A 17,983-nucleotide genomic window follows, 5' to 3' on the forward strand; every position below is an offset into this window, starting at 1 on the left:
AGAGGACAAAAAGCCAACTAGTAGGGGACACCCGGGTTTGAACCAGGGACCTCTCGATCTGCAGTCGAATGCTCTACCACTGAGCTATATCCCCAGCCAAGGACGGAATCCACGCACAGGGTATATAACATCAACGCGTGAGAGAGCAACTTAACTTAAAAAATGTACACTTCCCGCACCGGGAATCGAACCCGGGCCGCCTGGGTGAAAACCAGAAATCCTAACCACTAGACCATGCGGGACACATTTGCACCACTAAGTAATTTAGATGTCATGCTTTTTCTGACAATTTGAACTAGCTCTGTCTTTCTGTTCGTGTCAAAAACACCTTTTTGCGTCCGCTGCGAGTAGGATTCGAACCTACGCGGGAAGATACCATTTGATTTCTAGTCACAGGCCTTAACCACTCGGCCATCGCAGCCTGACAAACCGCTGGCCATTGCCACAAGGCCGACCAGAAAGCACAACATTACTGCTAAAGGCACTGCCCGGATTTGAACCGGGGATCTCCTGTTTACTAGACAGGCGCTTTAACCGCTAAGCCACAGCGCCTGCCTGTTGGGAGATTTTGAAAATCTCAATATCACACGTCTGAAATGCCGTTAAGGCTACTAACACACCGGGACGTGATACACTGTCACTCGGAAATTTTGGAAATGAGTAGTAACGCATTGGTGGTTCAGTGGTAGAATTCTCGCCTGCCACGCGGGAGACCGGGGTTCGATTCCCCGCCAATGCATCGTGTTTTACCTACACCAGAAAATACCCTCCGTAAAAAAGAAAGGAAGGAAAATAAATAAAAAAACATAGCTGAGGAAAAGTGCTACGGCTGCTTGCATTCACCACCTCAAACCGCCCTGCTGGGCAGTGATAAAATGCCGAGACCCGGGATTGAACCAGGGACCTTCAGATCTTCAGTCTGACGCTCTCCCAACTGAGCTATCTCGGCCATGATCAATTCTATCACATGGCAAAGGTCTGTACGTTGTGATAGACACTTGACCAGATCAAAAAGAATGTTTGAAGATTCGCTGCGAGTAGGGTTCGAACCTACGCGGGAAGATCCCATTAGATTTCAAGTCTAACGCCTTAACCACTCGGCCATCGCAGCAGAAATTGCTGGGTAACCAGAATAATTCACCAGCTCACCACTCAGGTGCCGAAGAGGACAAAAAGCCAACTAGTAGGGGACACCCGGGTTTGAACCAGGGACCTCTCGATCTGCAGTCGAATGCTCTACCACTGAGCTATATCCCCAGCCAAGGACGGAATCCACGCACAGGGTATATAACATCAACGCGTGAGAGAGCAACTTAACTTAAAAAATGTGCACTTCCCGCACCGGGAATCGAACCCGGGCCGCCTGGGTGAAAACCAGAAATCCTAACCACTAGACCATGCGGGACACATTCGCACCACTAAGTAATTTATTTGTCATGCTTTTTCTGACAATTTGAACTAGCTCTGTCTTTCTGTTCGTGTCAAAAACACCTTTTTGCGTCCGCTGCGAGTAGGATTAGAACCTACGCGGGAAGATCCCATTTGACTTCTAGTCAAACGCCTTAACCACTCGGCCATCGCAGCCTGACAAACCGCTGGCCATTGCCACAAGGCCGACCAGAAAGCACAACATTACTGCTAAAGGCACTGCCCGGATTTGAACCGGGGATCTCCTGTTTACTAGACAGGCGCTTTAACCGCTAAGCCACAGCGCCTGCCTGTTGGGAGATTTTGAAAATCTCAATATCACACGTCTGAAATGCCGTTAAGGCTACTAACACACCGGGACGTGATACACTGTCACTCGGAAATTTTGGAAATGAGTAGTAACGCATTGGTGGTTCAGTGGTAGAATTCTCGCCTGCCACGCGGGAGACCGGGGTTCGATTCCCCGCCAATGCATCGTGTTTTACCTACACCAGAAAATACCCTCCGTAAAAAAGAAAGGAAGGAAAATAAATAAAAAAACATAGCTGAGGAAAAGTGCTACGGCTGCTTGCATTCACCACCTCAAACCGCCCTGCTGGGCAGTGATAAAATGCCGAGACCCGGGATTGAACCAGGAACCTTCAGATCTTCAGTCTGACGCTCTCCCAACTGAGCTATCTCGGCCATGATCAATTCTATCACATGGCAAAGGTCTCCACGTTGTGATAGACACTTGACCAGATCAAAAAGAATGTTTGAAGATTCGCTGCGAGTAGGGTTCGAACCTACGCGGGAAGATCCCATTAGATTTCAAGTCTAACGCCTTAACCACTCGGCCATCGCAGCAGAAATTGCTGGGTAACCAGAATAATTCACCAGCTCACCACTCAGGTGCCGAAGAGGACAAAAAGCCAACTAGTAGGGGACACCCGGGTTTGAACCAGGGACCTCTCGATCTGCAGTCGAATGCTCTACCACTGAGCTATATCCCCAGCCAAGGACGGAATCCACACACAGGGTATATAACATCAACGCGTGAGAGAGCAACTTAACTTAAAAAATGTACACTTCCCGCACCGGGAATCGAACCCGGGCCGCCTGGGTGAAAACCAGAAATCCTAACCACTAGACCATGCGGGACACATTCGCACCACTAAGTAATTTAGATGTCATGCTTTTTCTGACAATTTGAACTAGCTCTGTCTTTCTGTTCGTGTCAAAAACACCTTTTTGCGTCCGCTGCAAGTAGGATTCGAACCTACGCGGGAAGATCCCATTTGATTTCTAGTCAAACGCCTCAACCACTCGGCCATCGCAGCCTGACAAACCGCTGGCCATTGCCACAAGGCCGACCAGAAAGCACAACATTACTGCTAAAGGCACTGCCCGGATTTGAACCGGGGATCTCCTGTTTACTAGACAGGCGCTTTAACCGCTAAGCCACAGCGCCTGCCTGTTGGGAGATTTTGAAAATCTCAATATCACACGTCTGAAATGCCGTTAAGGCTACTAACACACCGGGACGTGATACACTGTCACTCGGAAATTTTGGAAATGAGTAGTAACGCATTGGTGGTTCAGTGGTAGAATTCTCGCCTGCCACGCGGGAGAACGGGGTTCCATTCCCCGCCAATGCATCGTGTTTTACCTACACCAGAAAATACCCTCCGTAAAAAAGAAAGGAAGGAAAATAAATAAAAAAACATAGCTGAGGAAAAGTGCTACGGCTGCTTGCATTCACCACCTCAAACCGCCCTGCTGGGCAGTGATAAAATGCGAAACCCGGGATTGAACCAGGGACCTTCAGATCTTCAGTCTGACGCTCTCCCAACTGAGCTATCTCGGCCATGATCAATTCTATCACATGGCAAAGTTCTGTACGTTGTGATAGACACTTGACCAGATCAAAAAGAATGTTTGAAGATTCGCTGCGAGTAGGGTTCGAACCTACGCGGGAAGATCCCATTAGATTTCAAGTCTAACGCCTTAACCACTCGGCCATTGCAGCAGAAATTGCTGGGTAACCAGAATAATTCACCAGCTCACCACTCAGGTGCCGAAGAGGACAAAAAGCCACCTAGTAGGGGACACCCGGGTTTGAACCAGGGACCTCTCGATCTGCAGTCGAATGCTCTACCACTGAGCTATATCCCCAGCCAAGGACGTAATCCACGCACAGGGTATATAACATCAACGCGTGAGAGAGCAACTTAACTTAAAAAATGTACACTTCCCGCACCGGGAATCGAACCCGGGCCGCCTGGGTGAAAACCAGAAATCCTAACCACTAGACCATGCGGGACACATTCGCACCACTAAGTAATTTAGATGTCATGCTTTTTCTGACAATTTGAACTAGCTCTGTCTTTCTGTTCGTGTCAAAAACACCTTTTTGCGTCCGCTGCGAGTAGGATTCGAACCTACGCGGGAAGATCCCATTTGATTTCTAGTCAAACGCCTTAACCACTCGGCCATCGCAGCCTGACAAACCGCTGGCCATTGCCACAAGGCCGACTAGAAAGCACAACATTACTGCTAAAGGCAGTGCCCGGATTTGAACCGGGGATCTCCTGTTTACTAGACAGGCGCTTTAACCGCTAAGCCACAGCGCCTGCCTGTTGGGAGATTTTGAAAATCTCAATATCACACGTCTGAAATGCCGTTAAGGCTACTAACACACCGGGACGTGATACACTGTCACTCGGAAATTTTGGAAATGAGTAGTAACGCATTGGTGGTTCAGTGGTAGAATTCTCGCCTGCCACGCGGGAGACCGGGGTTCGATTCCCCGCCAATGCATCGTGTTTTACCTACACCAGAAAATACCCTCCGTAAAAAAGAAAGGAAGGAAAATAAATAAAAAAACATAGCTGAGGAAAAGTGCTACGGCTGCTTGCATTCACCACCTCAAACCGCCCTGCTGGGCAGTGATAAAATGCCGAGACCCGGGATTGAACCAGGGACCTTCAGATCTTCAGTCTGACGCTCTCCCAACTGAGCTATCTCGGCCATGATCAATTCTATCACATGGCAAAGGTCTGTACGTTGTGATAGACACTTGACCAGATCAAAAAGAATGTTTGAAGATTCGCTGCAAGTAGGGTTCGAACCTACGCGGGGAGATCCCATTAGATTTCAAGTCTAACGCCTTAACCACTCGGCCATCGCAGCAGAAATTGCTGGGTAACCAGAATAATTCACCAGCTCACCGCTCAGGCGCCGAAGAGGACAAAAAGCCGCCTAGTAGGGGACACCCGGGTTTGAACCAGGGACCTCTCGATCTGCAGTCGAATGCTCTACCACTGAGCTATATCCCCAGCCAAGGACGGAATCCACGCACAGGGTATATAACATCAACGCGTGAGACAGCAACTTAACTTAAAAAATGTACACTTCCCGCACCGGGAATCGAACCCGGGCCGCCTGGGTGAAAACCAGAAATCCTAACCACTAGACCATGCGGGACACATTCGCACCACTAAGTAATTTAGATGTCATGCTTTTTCTGACAATTTGAACTAGCTCTGTCTTTCTGTTCGTGTCAAAAACACCTTTTTTCGGTCCGCTGCGAGTAGGATTCGAACCTACGCTGGAAGATCCCATTTGATTTCTAGTCAAACGCCTTAACCACTCGGCCATCGCAGCCTGACAAACCGCTGGCCATTGCCACAAGGCCGACCAGAAAGCACAACATTACTGCTAAAGGCACTGCCCGGATTTGAACCGGGGATCTCCTGTTTACTAGACAGGCGCTTTAACCGCTAACCCACAGCGCCTGCCTGTTGGGAGATTTTGAAAATCTCAATATCACACGTCTGAAATGCCGTTAAGGCTACTAACACACCGGGACGTGATACACTGTCACTCGGAAATTTTGGAAATGAGTAGTAACGCATTGGTGGTTCAGTGGTAGAATTCTCGCCTGCCACGCGGGAGACCGAGGTTCGATTCCCCGCCAGTGCATCGTGTTTTACCTACACCAGAAAATACCCTCCGTAAAAAAGAAAGGAAGGAAAATAAATAAAAAAACATAGCTGAGGAAAAGTGCTACGGCTGCTTGCATTCACCACCTCAAACCGCCCTGCTGGGCAGTGATAAAATGCCGAGACCCGGGATTGAACCAGGGACCTTCAGATCTTCAGTCTGACGCTCTCCCAACTGAGCTATCTCGGCCATGATCAATTCTATCACATGGCAAAGGTCTGTACGTTGTGATAGACACTTGACCAGATCAAAAAGAATGTTTGAAGATTCGCTGCGAGTAGGGTTCGAACCTACGCGGGAAGATCCAATTAGATTTCAAGTCTAACGCCTTAACCACTCGGCCATCGCGGCAGAAATTGCTGGGTAAACAGAATAATTCACCAGCTCACCACTCAGGTGCCGAAGAGGACAAAAAGCCAACTAGTAGGGGACACCCGGGTTTGAACCAGGGACCTCTCGATCTGCAGTCGAATGCTCTACGACTGAGCTATATCCCCAGCCAAGGACGGAATCCACGCACAGGGTATATAACATCAACGCGTGAGAGAGCAACTTAACTTAAAAAATGTACACTTCCCGCACCGGGAATCGAACCCGGGCCGCCTGGGTGAAAACCAGAAATCCTAACCACTAGACCATGCGGGACACATTCGCACCACTAAGTAATTTAGATGTCATGCTTTTTCTGACAATTTGAACTAGCTCTGTCTTTCTGTTCGTGTCAAAAACACCTTTTTGCGTCCGCTGCGAGTAGGATTCGAACCTACGCGAGAAGATCCCATTTGATTTCTAGTCAAACGCCTTAACCACTCGGCCATCGCAGCCTGACAAACCGCTGGCCATTGCCACAAGGCGGACCAGAAAGCACAACATTACTGCTAAAGGCACTGCCCGGATTTGAACCGGGGATCTCCTGTTTACTAGACAGGCGCTTTAACCGCTAAGCCACAGCGCCTGCCTGTTGGGAGATTTTGAAAATCTCAATATCACACGTCTGAAATGCCGTTAAGGCTACTAACACACCGGGACGTGATACACTGTCACTCGGAAATTTTGGAAATGAGTAGTAACGCATTGGTGGTTCAGTGGTAGAATTCACGCCTGCCACGCGGGAGACCGGGGTTCGATTCCCCGCCAATGCATCGTGTTTTACCTACACCAGAAAATACCCTCCGTGAAAAAGAAAGGAAGGAAAATAAATAAAAAAACATAGCTGAGGAAAAGTGCTACGGCTGCTTGCATTCACCACCTCAAACCGCCCTGCTGGGCAGTGATAAAATGCCGAGACCCGGGATTGAACCAGGGACCTTCAGATCTTCAGTCTGACGCTCTCCCAACTGAGCTATCTCGGCCATGATCAATTCTATCACATGGCAAAGGTCTGTACGTTGTGATAGACACTTGACCAGATCAAAAAGAATGTTTGAAGATTCGCTGCGAGTAGGGTTCGAACCTACGCGGGAAGATCCAATTAGATTTCAAGTCTAACGCCTTAACCACTCGGCCATCGCGGCAGAAATTGCTGGGTAACCAGAATAATTCACCAGCTCACCACTCAGGTGCCGAAGAGGACAAAAAGCCAACTAGTAGGGGACACCCGGGTTTGAACCAGGGACCTCTCGATCTGCAGTCGAATGCTCTACGACTGAGCTATATCCCCAGCCAAGGACGGAATCCACGCACAGGGTATATAACATCAACGCGTGAGAGAGCAACTTAACTTAAAAAATGTACACTTCCCGCACCGGGAATCGAACCCGGGCCGCCTGGGTGAAAACCAGAAATCCTAACCACTAGACCATGCGGGACACATTCGCACCACTAAGTAATTTAGATGTCATGCTTTTTCTGACAATTTGAACTAGTTCTGTCTTTCTGTTCGTGTCAAAAACACCTTTTTGCGTCCGCTGCGAGTAGGATTCGAACCTACGCGAGAAGATCCCATTTGATTTCTAGTCAAACGCCTTAACCACTCGGCCATCGCAGCCTGACAAACCGCTGGCCATTGCCACAAGGCGGACCAGAAAGCACAACATTACTGCTAAAGGCACTGCCCGGATTTGAACCGGGGATCTCCTGTTTACTAGACAGGCGCTTTAACCGCTAAGCCACAGCGCCTGCCTGTTGGGAGATTTTGAAAATCTCAATATCACACGTCTGAAATGCCGTTAAGGCTACTAACACACCGGGACGTGATACACTGTCACTCGGAAATTTTGGAAATGAGTAGTAACGCATTTGTGGTTCAGTGGTAGAATTCTCGCCTGCCACGCGGGAGACCGGGGTTCGATTCCCCCGCCAATGCATCGTGTTGTACCTACACCAGAAAATACCCTCCGTAGAAAAGAAAGGAAGGAAAATAAATAAAAAACATAGCTGAGGAAAAGTGCTACGGCTGCTGGCATTCACCACCTCAAACCGCCCTGCTGGGCAGTGATAAAATGCCGAGACCCGGGATTGAACCAGGGACCTTCAGATCTTCAGTCTGACGCTCTCCCAACTGAGCTATCTCGGCCATGATCAATTCTATCACATGGCAAAGGTCTGTACGTTGTGATAGACACTTGACCAGATCAAAAAGAATGTTTGAAGATTCGCTGCGAGTAGGGTTCGAACCTACGCGGGAAGATCCAATTAGATTTCAAGTCTAACGCCTTAACCACTCGGCCATCGCAGCCTGACAAACCGCTGGCCATTGCCACAAGGCGGACCAGAAAGCACAACATTACTGCTAAAGGCACTGCCCGGATTTGAACCGGGGATCTCCTGTTTACTAGACAGGCGCTTTAACCGCTAAGCCACAGCGCCTGCCTGTTGGGAGATTTTGAAAATCTCAATATCACACGTCTGAAATGCCGTTAAGGCTACTAACACACCGGGACGTGATACACTGTCACTCGGAAATTTTGGAAATGAGTAGTAACGCATTTGTGGTTCAGTGGTAGAATTCTCGCCTGCCACGCGGGAGACCGGGGTTCGATTCCCCCGCCAATGCATCGTGTTGTACCTACACCAGAAAATACCCTCCGTAGAAAAGAAAGGAAGGAAAATAAATAAAAAACATAGCTGAGGAAAAGTGCTACGGCTGCTGGCATTCACCACCTCAAACCGCCCTGCTGGGCAGTGATAAAATGCCGAGACCCGGGATTGAACCAGGGACCTTCAGATCTTCAGTCTGACGCTCTCCCAACTGAGCTATCTCGGCCATGATCAATTCTATCACATGGCAAAGGTCTGTACGTTGTGATAGACACTTGACCAGATCAAAAAGAATGTTTGAAGATTCGCTGCGAGTAGGGTTCGAACCTACGCGGGAAGATCCAATTAGATTTCAAGTCTAACGCCTTAACCACTCGGCCATCGCGGCAGAAATTGCTGGGTAACCAGAATAATTCACCAGCTCACCACTCAGGTGCCGAAGAGGACAAAAAGCCAACTAGTAGGGGACACCCGGGTTTGAACCAGGGACCTCTCGATCTGCAGTCGAATGCTCTACGACTGAGCTATATCCCCAGCCAAGGACGGAATCCACGCACAGGGTATATAACATCAACGCGTGAGAGAGCAACTTAACTTAAAAAATGTACACTTCCCGCACCGGGAATCGAACCCGGGCCGCCTGGGTGAAAACCAGAAATCCTAACCACTAGACCATGCGGGACACATTCGCACCACTAAGTAATTTAGATGTCATGCTTTTTCTGACAATTTGAACTAGCTCTGTCTTTCTGTTCGTGTCAAAAACACCTTTTTGCGTCCGCTGCGAGTAGGATTCGAACCTACGCGAGAAGATCCCATTTGATTTCTAGTCAAACGCCTTAACCACTCGGCCATCGCAGCCTGACAAACCGCTGGCCATTGCCACAAGGCGGACCAGAAAGCACAACATTACTGCTAAAGGCACTGCCCGGATTTGAACCGGGGATCTCCTGTTTACTAGACAGGCGCTTTAACCGCTAAGCCACAGCGCCTGCCTGTTGGGAGATTTTGAAAATCTCAATATCACACGTCTGAAATGCCGTTAAGGCTACTAACACACCGGGACGTGATACACTGTCACTCGGAAATTTTGGAAATGAGTAGTAACGCATTGGTGGTTCAGTGGTAGAATTCACGCCTGCCACGCGGGAGACCGGGGTTCGATTCCCCGCCAATGCATCGTGTTTTACCTACACCAGAAAATACCCTCCGTGAAAAAGAAAGGAAGGAAAATAAATAAAAAAACATAGCTGAGGAAAAGTGCTACGGCTGCTTGCATTCACCACCTCAAACCGCCCTGCTGGGCAGTGATAAAATGCCGAGACCCGGGATTGAACCAGGGACCTTCAGATCTTCAGTCTGACGCTCTCCCAACTGAGCTATCTCGGCCATGATCAATTCTATCACATGGCAAAGGTCTGTACGTTGTGATAGACACTTGACCAGATCAAAAAGAATGTTTGAAGATTCGCTGCGAGTAGGGTTCGAACCTACGCGGGAAGATCCCATTAGATTTCAAGTCAAACGCCTTAACCACTCGGCCATCGCAGCAGAAATTGCTGGGTAACCAGAAGAATTCACCAGCTCACCACTCAGGTGCCGAAGAGGACAAAAAGCCAACTAGTAGGGGACACCCGGGTTTGAACCAGGGACCTCTCGATCTGCAGTCGAATGCTCTACCACTGAGCTATATCCCCAGCCAAGGACGGAATCCACGCACAGGGTATATAACATCAACGCGTGAGAGAGCAACTTAACTTAAAAAATGTACACTTCCCGCACCGGGAATCGAACCCGGGCCGCCTGGGTGAAAACCAGAAATCCTAACCACTAGACCATGCGGGACACATTCGCACCACTAAGTAATTTAGATGTCATGCTTTTTCTGACAATTTGAACTAGCTCTGTCTTTCTGTTCGTGTCAAAAACACCTTTTTGCGTCCGCTGCGAGTAGGATTCGAACCTACGCGGGAAGATCCCATTTGATTTCTAGTCAAACGCCTTAACCACTCGGCCATCGCAGCCTGACAAACCGCTGGCCATTGCCACAAGGCCGACCAGAAAGCACAACATTACTGCTAAAGGCACTGCCCGGATTTGAACCGGGGATCTCCTGTTTACTAGACAGGCGCTTTAACCGCTAAGTCACAGCGCCTGCCTGTTGGGAGATTTTGAAAATCTCAATATCACACGTCTGAAATGCCGTTAAGGCTACTAACACACCGGGACGTGATACACTGTCACTCCGAAATTTTGGAAATGAGTAGTAACGCATTTGTGGTTCAGTGGTAGAATTCTCGCCTGCCACGCGGGAGACCGGGGTTCGATTCCCCCGCCAATGCATCGTGTTGTACCTACACCAGAAAATACCCTCCGTAGAAAAGAAAGGAAGGAAAATAAATAAAAAACATAGCTGAGGAAAAGTGCTACGGCTGCTGGCATTCACCACCTCAAACCGCCCTGCTGGGCAGTGATAAAATGCCGAGACCCGGGATTGAACCAGGGACCTTCAGATCTTCAGTCTGACGCTCTCCCAACTGAGCTATCTCGGCCATGATCAATTCTATCACATGGCAAAGGTCTGTACGTTGTGATAGACACTTGACCAGATCAAAAAGAATGTTTGAAGATTCGCTGCGAGTAGGGTTCGAACCTACGCGGGAAGATCCAATTAGATTTCAAGTCTAACGCCTTAACCACTCGGCCATCGCGGCAGAAATTGCTGGGTAACCAGAATAATTCACCAGCTCACCACTCAGGTGCCGAAGAGGACAAAAAGCCAACTAGTAGGGGACACCCGGGTTTGAACCAGGGACCTCTCGATCTGCAGTCGAATGCTCTACGACTGAGCTATATCCCCAGCCAAGGACGGAATCCACGCACAGGGTATATAACATCAACGCGTGAGAGAGCAACTTAACTTAAAAAATGTACACTTCCCGCACCGGGAATCGAACCCGGGCCGCCTGGGTGAAAACCAGAAATCCTAACCACTAGACCATGCGGGACACATTCGCACCACTAAGTAATTTAGATGTCATGCTTTTTCTGACAATTTGAACTAGCTCTGTCTTTCTGTTCGTGTCAAAAACACCTTTTTGCGTCCGCTGCGAGTAGGATTCGAACCTACGCGAGAAGATCCCATTTGATTTCTAGTCAAACGCCTTAACCACTCGGCCATCGCAGCCTGACAAACCGCTGGCCATTGCCACAAGGCGGACCAGAAAGCACAACATTACTGCTAAAGGCACTGCCCGGATTTGAACCGGGGATCTCCTGTTTACTAGACAGGCGCTTTAACCGCTAAGCCACAGCGCCTGCCTGTTGGGAGATTTTGAAAATCTCAATATCACACGTCTGAAATGCCGTTAAGGCTACTAACACACCGGGACGTGATACACTGTCACTCGGAAATTTTGGAAATGAGTAGTAACGCATTGGTGGTTCAGTGGTAGAATTCACGCCTGCCACGCGGGAGACCGGGGTTCGATTCCCCGCCAATGCATCGTGTTTTACCTACACCAGAAAATACCCTCCGTGAAAAAGAAAGGAAGGAAAATAAATAAAAAAACATAGCTGAGGAACAGTGCTACGGCTGCTTGCATTCACCACCTCAAACCGCCCTGCTGGGCAGTGATAAAATGCCGAGACCCGGGATTGAACCAGGGACCTTCAGATCTTCAGTCTGACGCTCTCCCAACTGAGCTATCTCGGCCATGATCAATTCTATCACATGGCAAAGGTCTGTACGTTGTGATAGACACTTGACCAGATCAAAAAGAATGTTTGAAGATTCGCTGCGAGTAGGGTTCGAACCTACGCGGGAAGATCCCATTAGATTTCAAGTCAAACGCCTTAACCACTCGGCCATCGCAGCAGAAATTGCTGGGTAACCAGAAGAATTCACCAGCTCACCACTCAGGTGCCGAAGAGGACAAAAAGCCAACTAGTAGGGGACACCCGGGTTTGAACCAGGGACCTCTCGATCTGCAGTCGAATGCTCTACCACTGAGCTATATCCCCAGCCAAGGACGGAATCCACGCACAGGGTATATAACATCAACGCGTGAGAGAGCAACTTAACTTAAAAAATGTACACTTCCCGCACCGGGAATCGAACCCGGGCCGCCTGGGTGAAAACCAGAAATCCTAACCACTAGACCATGCGGGACACATTCGCACCACTAAGTAATTTAGATGTCATGCTTTTTCTGACAATTTGAACTAGCTCTGTCTTTCTGTTCGTGTCAAAAACACCTTTTTGCGTCCGCTGCGAGTAGGATTCGAACCTACGCGGGAAGATCCCATTTGATTTCTAGTCAAACGCCTTAACCACTCGGCCATCGCAGCCTGACAAACCGCTGGCCATTGCCACAAGGCCGACCAGAAAGCACAACATTACTGCTAAAGGCACTGCCCGGATTTGAACCGGGGATCTCCTGTTTACTAGACAGGCGCTTTAACCGCTAAGTCACAGCGCCTGCCTGTTGGGAGATTTTGAAAATCTCAATATCACACGTCTGAAATGCCGTTAAGGCTACTAACACACCGGGACGTGATACACTGTCACTCGGAAATTTTGGAAATGAGTAGTAACGCATTGGTGGTTCAGTGGTAGAATTCTCGCCTGCCACGCGGGAGACCGGGGTTCGATTCCCCCGCCAATGCATCGTGTTTTACCTACACCAGAAAATACCCTCCGTAGAAAAGAAAGGAAGGAAAATAAATAAAAAAACATAGCTGAGGAAAAGTGCTACGGCTGCTTGCATTCACCACCTCAAACCGCCCTGCTGGGCAGTGATAAAATGCCGAGACCCGGGATTGAACCAGGGACCTTCAGATCTTCAGTCTGACGCTCTCCCAACTGAGCTATCTCGGCCATGATCAATTCTATTACATGGCAAAGGTCTGTACGTTGTGATAGACACTTGACCAGATCAAAAAGAATGTTTGAAGATTCGCTGCGAGTAGGGTTCGAACCTACGCGGGAAGATCCCATTAGATTTCAAGTCTAACGCCTTAACCACTCGGCCATCGCAGCAGAAATTGCTGGGTAACCAGAATAATTCACCAGCTCACCACTCAGGTGCCGAAGAGGACAAAAAGCCAACTAGTAGGGGACACCCGGGTTTGAACCAGGGACCTCTCGATCTGCAGTCGAATGCTCTACCACTGAGCTATATCCCCAGCCAAGGACGGAATCCACGCAAAGGGTATATAACATCAACGCGTGAGAGAGCAACTTAACTTAAAAAATGTACACTTCCCGCACCGGGAATCGAACCCGGGCCGCCTGGGTGAAAACCAGAAATCCTAACCACTAGACCATGCGGGACACATTCGCACCACTAAGTAATTTAGATGTCATGCTTTTTCTGACAATTTGAACTAGCTCTGTCTTTCTGTTCGTGTCAAAAACACCTTTTTGCGTCCGCTGCGAGTAGGATTCGAACCTACGCGGGAAGATCCCATTTGATTTCTAGTCAAACGCCTTAACCACTCGGCCATCGCAGCCTGACAAACCGCTGGCCATTGCCACAAGGCCGACCAGAAAGCACAACATTACTGCTAAGGGCACTGCCCGGATTTGAACCGCGGATCTCCTGTTTACTAGACAGGCGCTTTAACCGCTAAGCCACAGCGCCTGCCTGTTGGGAGATTTTGAAAATCTCAATATCACACGTCTGAAATGCCGTTAAGGCTACTAACACACCGGGACGTGATACACTGTCACTCGGAAATTTTGGAAATGAGTAGTAACGCATTGGTGGTTCAGTGGTAGAATTCTCGCCTGCCACGCGGGAGACCGGGGTTCGATTCCCCGCCAATGCATCGTGTTTCACCTACACCAGAAAATTTCCTCCGTAAAAAAGAAAGGAAGGAAAATAAATAACCACTCGGCCATCGCAGCAGAAATTGCTGGGTAACCAGAATAATTCACCAGCTCACCACTCAGGTGCCGAAGAGGACAAAAAGTCAACTAGTAGGGGACGCCCGGGTTTGAACCAGGGACCTCTCGATCTGCAGTCGAATGCTCTACCACTGAGCTATATCCCCAGCCAAGGACGGAATCCACGCACAGGGTATATAACATCAACGCGTGAGAGAGCAACTTAACTTAAAAAAATGTACACTTCCCGCACCGGGAATCGAACCCGGGCCGCCTGGGTGAAAACCAGAAATCCTAACCACTAGACCATGCGGGACACATTCGCACCACTAAGTAATTTAGATGTCATGCTTTTTCTGACAATTTGAACTAGCTCTGTCTTTCTGTTCGTGTCAAAAACACCTTTTTGCGTCCGCTGCGAGTAGGATTCGAACCTACGCGGGAAGATCCCATTTGATTTCTAGTCAAACGCCTTAACCACTCGGCCATCGCAGCCTGACAAACCGCTGGCCATTGCCACAAGGCCGACCAGAAAGCACAACATTAATGATAAAGGCACTGCCCGGATTTGAACCGGGGATCTCCTGTTTACTAGACAGGCGCTTTAACCGCTAAGCCACAGCGCCTGCCTGTTGGGAGATTTTGAAAATCTCAATATCACACGTCTGAAATGCCGTTAAGGCTATTAACACACCGGGACGTGATACACTGTCACTCGGAAATTTTGGAAATGAGTAGTAACGCATTGGTGGTTCAGTGGTAGAATTCTCGCCTGCCACGCGGGAGACCGGGGTTCGATTCCCCGCCAATGCATCGTGTTTCACCTACACCAGAAAATTTCCTCCGTAAAAAAGAAAGGAAGGAAAATAAATAACCACTCGGCCATCGCAGCAGAAATTGCTGGGTAACCAGAATAATTCACCAGCTCACCACTCAGGTGCCGAAGAGGACAAAAAGTCAACTAGTAGGGGACGCCCGGGTTTGAACCAGGGACCTCTCGATCTGCAGTCGAATGCTCTACCACTGAGCTATATACCCAGCCAAGGACGGAATCCACGCACAGGGTATATAACATCAACGCGTGAGAGAGCAACTTAACTTAAAAAATGTACACTTCCCGCACCGGGAATCGAACCCGGGACGCCTGGGTGAAAACCAGAAATCCTAACCACTAGACCATGCGGGACACATTCGCACCACTAAGTAATTTAGATGTCATGCTTTTTCTGACAATTTGAACTAGCTCTGTCTTTCTGTTCGTGTCAAAAACACCTTTTTGCGTCCGCTGCGAGTAGGATTCGAACCTACGCGGGAAGATCCCATTTGATTTCTAGTCAAACGCCTTAACCTCTCCGCCATCGCAGCCTGACAAACCGCTGGCCATTGCCACAAGGCCGACCAGAAAGCACAACATTACTGCTAAAGGCACTGCCCGGATTTGAACCGGGGATCTCCTGTTTACTAGACAGGCGCTTTAACCGCTAAGCCACAGCGCCTGCCTGTTGGGAGATTTTGAAAATCTCAATATCACACGTCTGAAATGCCGTTAAGGCTACTAACACACCGGGACGTGATACACTGTCACTGGGAAATTTTGGAAGTGAGTAGTAACGCATTGGTGGTTCAGTGGTAGAATTCTCGCCTGCCACGCGGGAGACCGGGGTTCGATTCCCCCGCCAATGCATCGTGTTTTACCTACACCAGAAAATACCCTCCGTAAAAAAGAAAGGAAGGAAAATAAATAAAAAAACATAGCTGAGGAAAAGTGCTATGGCTGCTTGCATTCTCCACCTCAAACCGCCCTGCTGGGCAGTGATAAAATGCCGAGACCCGGGATTGAACCAGGGACCTTCAGATCTTCAGTCTGACGCTCTCCCAACTGAGCTATCTCGGCCATGATCAATTCTATCACATGGCAAAGGTCTGTACGTTGTGATAGACACTTGACCAGATCAAAAAGAATGTTTGAAGATTCGCTGCGAGTAGGGTTCGAACCTACGCGGGAAGATCCCATTAGATTTCAAGTCTAACGCCTTAACCACTCGGCCATCGCAGCAGAAATTGCTGGGTAACCAGAATAATTCACCAGCTCACCACTCAGGTGCCGAAGAGGACAAAAAGCCAACTAGTAGGGGACACCCGGGTTTGAACCAGGGACCTCTCGATCTGCAGTCGAATGCTCTACCACTGAGCTATATCCCCAGCCAAGGACGGAATCCACGCACAGGGTATATAACATCAACGCGTGAGAGAGCAACTTAACTTAAAAAATGTACACTTCCCGCACCGGGAATCGAACCCGGGCCGCCAGGGTGAAAACCAGAAATCCTAACCACTAGACCATGCGGGACACATTCGCACCACTAAGTAATTTAGATGTCATGCTTTTTCTGACAATTTGAACTAGCTCTGTCTTTCTGTTCGTGTCAAAAACACCTTTTTGCGTCCGTTGCGAGTAGGATTCGAACCTACGCGGGAAGATCCCATTTGATTTCTAGTCAAACGCCTTAACCACTCGGCCATCGCAGCCTGACAAACCGCTGGCCATTGCCACAAGGCCGACCAGAAAGCACAACATTACTGCTAAAGGCACTGCCCGGATTTGAATCGGGGATCTCCTGTTTACTAGACAGGCGCTTTAACCGCTAAGCCACAGCGCCTGCCTGTTGGGAGATTTTGAAAATCTCAATATCACACATCTGAAATGCCGTTAAGGCTAATAACACACCGGGACGTGATACACTGTCACTCGGAAATTTTGGAAGTGAGTAGTAACGCATTGGTGGTTCAGTGGTAGAATTCTCGCCTGTCACGCGGGAGACCGGGGTTCGATTCCCCCGCCAATGCATCGTGTTTTACCTACACCAGAAAATACCCTCCGTAAAAAAGAAAGGAAGGAAAATAAATAAAAAAACATAGCTGAGGAAAAGTGCTACGGCTGCTTGCATTCACCACCTCAAACCGCCCTGCTGGGCAGTGATAAAATGCCGAGACCCGGGATTGAACCAGGGACCTTCAGATCTTCAGTCAGACGCTCTCCCAACTGAGCTATCTCGGCCATGATCAATTCTATCACATGGCAAAGGTCTGTACGTTGTGATAGACACTTGACCAGATCAAAAAGAATGTTTGAAGATTCGCTGCGAGTAGGGTTCGAACCTACGCGGGAAGATCCCATTAGATTTCAAGTCTAACGCCTTAACCACTCGGCCATCGCAGCAGAAATTGCTGGGTAACCAGAATAATTCACCAGCTCACCACTCAGGTGCCGAAGAGGACAAAAAGCCAACTAGTAGGGGACACCCGGGTTTGAACCAGGGACCTCTCGATCTGCAGTCGAATGCTCTACCACTGAGCTATATCCCCAGCCAAGGACGGAATCCACGCACAGGGTATATAACATCAACGCGTGAGAGAGCAACTTAACTTAAAAAATGTACACTTCCCGCACCGGGAATCGAACCCGGGCCGCCTGGGTGAAAACCAGAAATCCTAACCACTAGACCATGCGGGACACATTCGCACCACTAAGTAATTTAGATGTCATGCTTTTTCTGACAATTTGAACTAGCTCTGTCTTTCTGTTCGTGTCAAAAACACCTTTTTGCGTCCGCTGCGAGTAGGATTCGAACCTACGCGGGAAGATCCCATTTGATTTCTAGTCAAACGCCTTAACCACTCGGCCATCGCAGCCTGAAAAAC

At 48.9% G+C, this 17,983-nt stretch overlaps 62 non-coding genes across 62 annotated transcripts; 6 read left to right on the plus strand and 56 right to left on the minus strand.

The window, feature by feature from the left end:
- Window positions 1-22: 22 nt before the first annotated feature.
- Trnac-gca (transfer RNA cysteine (anticodon GCA)) lies at window positions 23-94 on the minus strand. The gene has a single exon. It is a non-coding gene; the product is annotated as a tRNA-Cys (tRNA).
- A 76-nt stretch (window positions 95-170) lies between these two features.
- Window positions 171-242, minus strand: Trnae-uuc (transfer RNA glutamic acid (anticodon UUC)). The gene has a single exon. It is a non-coding gene; the product is annotated as a tRNA-Glu (tRNA).
- Window positions 243-479: 237 nt separating this feature from the next.
- On the minus strand, window positions 480-552 carry Trnat-agu (transfer RNA threonine (anticodon AGU)). The gene has a single exon. It is a non-coding gene; the product is annotated as a tRNA-Thr (tRNA).
- A 116-nt stretch (window positions 553-668) lies between these two features.
- Trnag-gcc (transfer RNA glycine (anticodon GCC)) lies at window positions 669-739 on the plus strand. Its single transcript has one exon. It is a non-coding gene; the product is annotated as a tRNA-Gly (tRNA).
- Window positions 740-876: 137 nt separating this feature from the next.
- On the minus strand, window positions 877-949 carry Trnaf-gaa (transfer RNA phenylalanine (anticodon GAA)). The gene has a single exon. It is a non-coding gene; the product is annotated as a tRNA-Phe (tRNA).
- An 80-nt stretch (window positions 950-1,029) lies between these two features.
- Trnas-uga (transfer RNA serine (anticodon UGA)) lies at window positions 1,030-1,111 on the minus strand. The gene has a single exon. It is a non-coding gene; the product is annotated as a tRNA-Ser (tRNA).
- Window positions 1,112-1,185: 74 nt separating this feature from the next.
- Window positions 1,186-1,257, minus strand: Trnac-gca (transfer RNA cysteine (anticodon GCA)). Its single transcript has one exon. It is a non-coding gene; the product is annotated as a tRNA-Cys (tRNA).
- Window positions 1,258-1,333: 76 nt separating this feature from the next.
- Trnae-uuc (transfer RNA glutamic acid (anticodon UUC)) lies at window positions 1,334-1,405 on the minus strand. The gene has a single exon. It is a non-coding gene; the product is annotated as a tRNA-Glu (tRNA).
- Window positions 1,406-1,642: 237 nt separating this feature from the next.
- Trnat-agu (transfer RNA threonine (anticodon AGU)) lies at window positions 1,643-1,715 on the minus strand. The gene has a single exon. It is a non-coding gene; the product is annotated as a tRNA-Thr (tRNA).
- A 116-nt stretch (window positions 1,716-1,831) lies between these two features.
- Window positions 1,832-1,902, plus strand: Trnag-gcc (transfer RNA glycine (anticodon GCC)). Its single transcript has one exon. It is a non-coding gene; the product is annotated as a tRNA-Gly (tRNA).
- Window positions 1,903-2,192: 290 nt separating this feature from the next.
- Window positions 2,193-2,274, minus strand: Trnas-uga (transfer RNA serine (anticodon UGA)). The gene has a single exon. It is a non-coding gene; the product is annotated as a tRNA-Ser (tRNA).
- A 74-nt stretch (window positions 2,275-2,348) lies between these two features.
- Window positions 2,349-2,420, minus strand: Trnac-gca (transfer RNA cysteine (anticodon GCA)). Its single transcript has one exon. It is a non-coding gene; the product is annotated as a tRNA-Cys (tRNA).
- A 76-nt stretch (window positions 2,421-2,496) lies between these two features.
- On the minus strand, window positions 2,497-2,568 carry Trnae-uuc (transfer RNA glutamic acid (anticodon UUC)). Its single transcript has one exon. It is a non-coding gene; the product is annotated as a tRNA-Glu (tRNA).
- Window positions 2,569-2,805: 237 nt separating this feature from the next.
- Trnat-agu (transfer RNA threonine (anticodon AGU)) lies at window positions 2,806-2,878 on the minus strand. Its single transcript has one exon. It is a non-coding gene; the product is annotated as a tRNA-Thr (tRNA).
- A 632-nt stretch (window positions 2,879-3,510) lies between these two features.
- Window positions 3,511-3,582, minus strand: Trnac-gca (transfer RNA cysteine (anticodon GCA)). Its single transcript has one exon. It is a non-coding gene; the product is annotated as a tRNA-Cys (tRNA).
- Window positions 3,583-3,658: 76 nt separating this feature from the next.
- Trnae-uuc (transfer RNA glutamic acid (anticodon UUC)) lies at window positions 3,659-3,730 on the minus strand. Its single transcript has one exon. It is a non-coding gene; the product is annotated as a tRNA-Glu (tRNA).
- Window positions 3,731-3,827: 97 nt separating this feature from the next.
- On the minus strand, window positions 3,828-3,909 carry Trnas-aga (transfer RNA serine (anticodon AGA)). Its single transcript has one exon. It is a non-coding gene; the product is annotated as a tRNA-Ser (tRNA).
- Window positions 3,910-4,156: 247 nt separating this feature from the next.
- Trnag-gcc (transfer RNA glycine (anticodon GCC)) lies at window positions 4,157-4,227 on the plus strand. The gene has a single exon. It is a non-coding gene; the product is annotated as a tRNA-Gly (tRNA).
- A 137-nt stretch (window positions 4,228-4,364) lies between these two features.
- Trnaf-gaa (transfer RNA phenylalanine (anticodon GAA)) lies at window positions 4,365-4,437 on the minus strand. The gene has a single exon. It is a non-coding gene; the product is annotated as a tRNA-Phe (tRNA).
- Window positions 4,438-4,673: 236 nt separating this feature from the next.
- Trnac-gca (transfer RNA cysteine (anticodon GCA)) lies at window positions 4,674-4,745 on the minus strand. The gene has a single exon. It is a non-coding gene; the product is annotated as a tRNA-Cys (tRNA).
- A 76-nt stretch (window positions 4,746-4,821) lies between these two features.
- Trnae-uuc (transfer RNA glutamic acid (anticodon UUC)) lies at window positions 4,822-4,893 on the minus strand. The gene has a single exon. It is a non-coding gene; the product is annotated as a tRNA-Glu (tRNA).
- Window positions 4,894-5,528: 635 nt separating this feature from the next.
- Window positions 5,529-5,601, minus strand: Trnaf-gaa (transfer RNA phenylalanine (anticodon GAA)). The gene has a single exon. It is a non-coding gene; the product is annotated as a tRNA-Phe (tRNA).
- Window positions 5,602-5,985: 384 nt separating this feature from the next.
- Trnae-uuc (transfer RNA glutamic acid (anticodon UUC)) lies at window positions 5,986-6,057 on the minus strand. The gene has a single exon. It is a non-coding gene; the product is annotated as a tRNA-Glu (tRNA).
- A 237-nt stretch (window positions 6,058-6,294) lies between these two features.
- Trnat-agu (transfer RNA threonine (anticodon AGU)) lies at window positions 6,295-6,367 on the minus strand. The gene has a single exon. It is a non-coding gene; the product is annotated as a tRNA-Thr (tRNA).
- Window positions 6,368-6,691: 324 nt separating this feature from the next.
- On the minus strand, window positions 6,692-6,764 carry Trnaf-gaa (transfer RNA phenylalanine (anticodon GAA)). The gene has a single exon. It is a non-coding gene; the product is annotated as a tRNA-Phe (tRNA).
- A 384-nt stretch (window positions 6,765-7,148) lies between these two features.
- On the minus strand, window positions 7,149-7,220 carry Trnae-uuc (transfer RNA glutamic acid (anticodon UUC)). The gene has a single exon. It is a non-coding gene; the product is annotated as a tRNA-Glu (tRNA).
- Window positions 7,221-7,457: 237 nt separating this feature from the next.
- Window positions 7,458-7,530, minus strand: Trnat-agu (transfer RNA threonine (anticodon AGU)). The gene has a single exon. It is a non-coding gene; the product is annotated as a tRNA-Thr (tRNA).
- A 324-nt stretch (window positions 7,531-7,854) lies between these two features.
- On the minus strand, window positions 7,855-7,927 carry Trnaf-gaa (transfer RNA phenylalanine (anticodon GAA)). The gene has a single exon. It is a non-coding gene; the product is annotated as a tRNA-Phe (tRNA).
- Window positions 7,928-8,147: 220 nt separating this feature from the next.
- Window positions 8,148-8,220, minus strand: Trnat-agu (transfer RNA threonine (anticodon AGU)). Its single transcript has one exon. It is a non-coding gene; the product is annotated as a tRNA-Thr (tRNA).
- Window positions 8,221-8,544: 324 nt separating this feature from the next.
- Trnaf-gaa (transfer RNA phenylalanine (anticodon GAA)) lies at window positions 8,545-8,617 on the minus strand. The gene has a single exon. It is a non-coding gene; the product is annotated as a tRNA-Phe (tRNA).
- A 384-nt stretch (window positions 8,618-9,001) lies between these two features.
- Window positions 9,002-9,073, minus strand: Trnae-uuc (transfer RNA glutamic acid (anticodon UUC)). The gene has a single exon. It is a non-coding gene; the product is annotated as a tRNA-Glu (tRNA).
- A 237-nt stretch (window positions 9,074-9,310) lies between these two features.
- Trnat-agu (transfer RNA threonine (anticodon AGU)) lies at window positions 9,311-9,383 on the minus strand. Its single transcript has one exon. It is a non-coding gene; the product is annotated as a tRNA-Thr (tRNA).
- A 324-nt stretch (window positions 9,384-9,707) lies between these two features.
- Window positions 9,708-9,780, minus strand: Trnaf-gaa (transfer RNA phenylalanine (anticodon GAA)). Its single transcript has one exon. It is a non-coding gene; the product is annotated as a tRNA-Phe (tRNA).
- A 236-nt stretch (window positions 9,781-10,016) lies between these two features.
- Window positions 10,017-10,088, minus strand: Trnac-gca (transfer RNA cysteine (anticodon GCA)). The gene has a single exon. It is a non-coding gene; the product is annotated as a tRNA-Cys (tRNA).
- Window positions 10,089-10,164: 76 nt separating this feature from the next.
- Trnae-uuc (transfer RNA glutamic acid (anticodon UUC)) lies at window positions 10,165-10,236 on the minus strand. Its single transcript has one exon. It is a non-coding gene; the product is annotated as a tRNA-Glu (tRNA).
- A 97-nt stretch (window positions 10,237-10,333) lies between these two features.
- Trnas-aga (transfer RNA serine (anticodon AGA)) lies at window positions 10,334-10,415 on the minus strand. The gene has a single exon. It is a non-coding gene; the product is annotated as a tRNA-Ser (tRNA).
- A 455-nt stretch (window positions 10,416-10,870) lies between these two features.
- Window positions 10,871-10,943, minus strand: Trnaf-gaa (transfer RNA phenylalanine (anticodon GAA)). Its single transcript has one exon. It is a non-coding gene; the product is annotated as a tRNA-Phe (tRNA).
- Window positions 10,944-11,327: 384 nt separating this feature from the next.
- Window positions 11,328-11,399, minus strand: Trnae-uuc (transfer RNA glutamic acid (anticodon UUC)). Its single transcript has one exon. It is a non-coding gene; the product is annotated as a tRNA-Glu (tRNA).
- Window positions 11,400-11,636: 237 nt separating this feature from the next.
- On the minus strand, window positions 11,637-11,709 carry Trnat-agu (transfer RNA threonine (anticodon AGU)). The gene has a single exon. It is a non-coding gene; the product is annotated as a tRNA-Thr (tRNA).
- Window positions 11,710-12,033: 324 nt separating this feature from the next.
- Trnaf-gaa (transfer RNA phenylalanine (anticodon GAA)) lies at window positions 12,034-12,106 on the minus strand. The gene has a single exon. It is a non-coding gene; the product is annotated as a tRNA-Phe (tRNA).
- A 236-nt stretch (window positions 12,107-12,342) lies between these two features.
- On the minus strand, window positions 12,343-12,414 carry Trnac-gca (transfer RNA cysteine (anticodon GCA)). The gene has a single exon. It is a non-coding gene; the product is annotated as a tRNA-Cys (tRNA).
- A 76-nt stretch (window positions 12,415-12,490) lies between these two features.
- Trnae-uuc (transfer RNA glutamic acid (anticodon UUC)) lies at window positions 12,491-12,562 on the minus strand. The gene has a single exon. It is a non-coding gene; the product is annotated as a tRNA-Glu (tRNA).
- Window positions 12,563-12,659: 97 nt separating this feature from the next.
- Window positions 12,660-12,741, minus strand: Trnas-aga (transfer RNA serine (anticodon AGA)). The gene has a single exon. It is a non-coding gene; the product is annotated as a tRNA-Ser (tRNA).
- Window positions 12,742-13,197: 456 nt separating this feature from the next.
- On the minus strand, window positions 13,198-13,270 carry Trnaf-gaa (transfer RNA phenylalanine (anticodon GAA)). The gene has a single exon. It is a non-coding gene; the product is annotated as a tRNA-Phe (tRNA).
- Window positions 13,271-13,350: 80 nt separating this feature from the next.
- Trnas-uga (transfer RNA serine (anticodon UGA)) lies at window positions 13,351-13,432 on the minus strand. The gene has a single exon. It is a non-coding gene; the product is annotated as a tRNA-Ser (tRNA).
- Window positions 13,433-13,506: 74 nt separating this feature from the next.
- Window positions 13,507-13,578, minus strand: Trnac-gca (transfer RNA cysteine (anticodon GCA)). The gene has a single exon. It is a non-coding gene; the product is annotated as a tRNA-Cys (tRNA).
- Window positions 13,579-13,654: 76 nt separating this feature from the next.
- Trnae-uuc (transfer RNA glutamic acid (anticodon UUC)) lies at window positions 13,655-13,726 on the minus strand. The gene has a single exon. It is a non-coding gene; the product is annotated as a tRNA-Glu (tRNA).
- A 97-nt stretch (window positions 13,727-13,823) lies between these two features.
- On the minus strand, window positions 13,824-13,905 carry Trnas-aga (transfer RNA serine (anticodon AGA)). The gene has a single exon. It is a non-coding gene; the product is annotated as a tRNA-Ser (tRNA).
- A 247-nt stretch (window positions 13,906-14,152) lies between these two features.
- Trnag-gcc (transfer RNA glycine (anticodon GCC)) lies at window positions 14,153-14,223 on the plus strand. The gene has a single exon. It is a non-coding gene; the product is annotated as a tRNA-Gly (tRNA).
- Window positions 14,224-14,525: 302 nt separating this feature from the next.
- Window positions 14,526-14,597, minus strand: Trnae-uuc (transfer RNA glutamic acid (anticodon UUC)). The gene has a single exon. It is a non-coding gene; the product is annotated as a tRNA-Glu (tRNA).
- Window positions 14,598-14,694: 97 nt separating this feature from the next.
- On the minus strand, window positions 14,695-14,776 carry Trnas-aga (transfer RNA serine (anticodon AGA)). The gene has a single exon. It is a non-coding gene; the product is annotated as a tRNA-Ser (tRNA).
- Window positions 14,777-14,834: 58 nt separating this feature from the next.
- Trnat-agu (transfer RNA threonine (anticodon AGU)) lies at window positions 14,835-14,907 on the minus strand. Its single transcript has one exon. It is a non-coding gene; the product is annotated as a tRNA-Thr (tRNA).
- A 116-nt stretch (window positions 14,908-15,023) lies between these two features.
- Window positions 15,024-15,094, plus strand: Trnag-gcc (transfer RNA glycine (anticodon GCC)). Its single transcript has one exon. It is a non-coding gene; the product is annotated as a tRNA-Gly (tRNA).
- A 610-nt stretch (window positions 15,095-15,704) lies between these two features.
- Window positions 15,705-15,777, minus strand: Trnat-agu (transfer RNA threonine (anticodon AGU)). The gene has a single exon. It is a non-coding gene; the product is annotated as a tRNA-Thr (tRNA).
- Window positions 15,778-16,102: 325 nt separating this feature from the next.
- On the minus strand, window positions 16,103-16,175 carry Trnaf-gaa (transfer RNA phenylalanine (anticodon GAA)). The gene has a single exon. It is a non-coding gene; the product is annotated as a tRNA-Phe (tRNA).
- Window positions 16,176-16,255: 80 nt separating this feature from the next.
- On the minus strand, window positions 16,256-16,337 carry Trnas-uga (transfer RNA serine (anticodon UGA)). Its single transcript has one exon. It is a non-coding gene; the product is annotated as a tRNA-Ser (tRNA).
- Window positions 16,338-16,411: 74 nt separating this feature from the next.
- Trnac-gca (transfer RNA cysteine (anticodon GCA)) lies at window positions 16,412-16,483 on the minus strand. Its single transcript has one exon. It is a non-coding gene; the product is annotated as a tRNA-Cys (tRNA).
- Window positions 16,484-17,057: 574 nt separating this feature from the next.
- Trnad-guc (transfer RNA aspartic acid (anticodon GUC)) lies at window positions 17,058-17,129 on the plus strand. Its single transcript has one exon. It is a non-coding gene; the product is annotated as a tRNA-Asp (tRNA).
- Window positions 17,130-17,419: 290 nt separating this feature from the next.
- Trnas-uga (transfer RNA serine (anticodon UGA)) lies at window positions 17,420-17,501 on the minus strand. The gene has a single exon. It is a non-coding gene; the product is annotated as a tRNA-Ser (tRNA).
- A 74-nt stretch (window positions 17,502-17,575) lies between these two features.
- On the minus strand, window positions 17,576-17,647 carry Trnac-gca (transfer RNA cysteine (anticodon GCA)). Its single transcript has one exon. It is a non-coding gene; the product is annotated as a tRNA-Cys (tRNA).
- A 76-nt stretch (window positions 17,648-17,723) lies between these two features.
- Window positions 17,724-17,795, minus strand: Trnae-uuc (transfer RNA glutamic acid (anticodon UUC)). Its single transcript has one exon. It is a non-coding gene; the product is annotated as a tRNA-Glu (tRNA).
- Window positions 17,796-17,892: 97 nt separating this feature from the next.
- Trnas-aga (transfer RNA serine (anticodon AGA)) lies at window positions 17,893-17,974 on the minus strand. The gene has a single exon. It is a non-coding gene; the product is annotated as a tRNA-Ser (tRNA).
- Between the last annotated feature and the right edge of the window lie 9 nt (window positions 17,975-17,983).

This window comes from Hydractinia symbiolongicarpus, chromosome 2, assembly GCF_029227915.1.
Source record: "Hydractinia symbiolongicarpus strain clone_291-10 chromosome 2, HSymV2.1, whole genome shotgun sequence".
Lineage (NCBI taxonomy): Eukaryota > Metazoa > Cnidaria > Hydrozoa > Anthoathecata > Hydractiniidae > Hydractinia > Hydractinia symbiolongicarpus.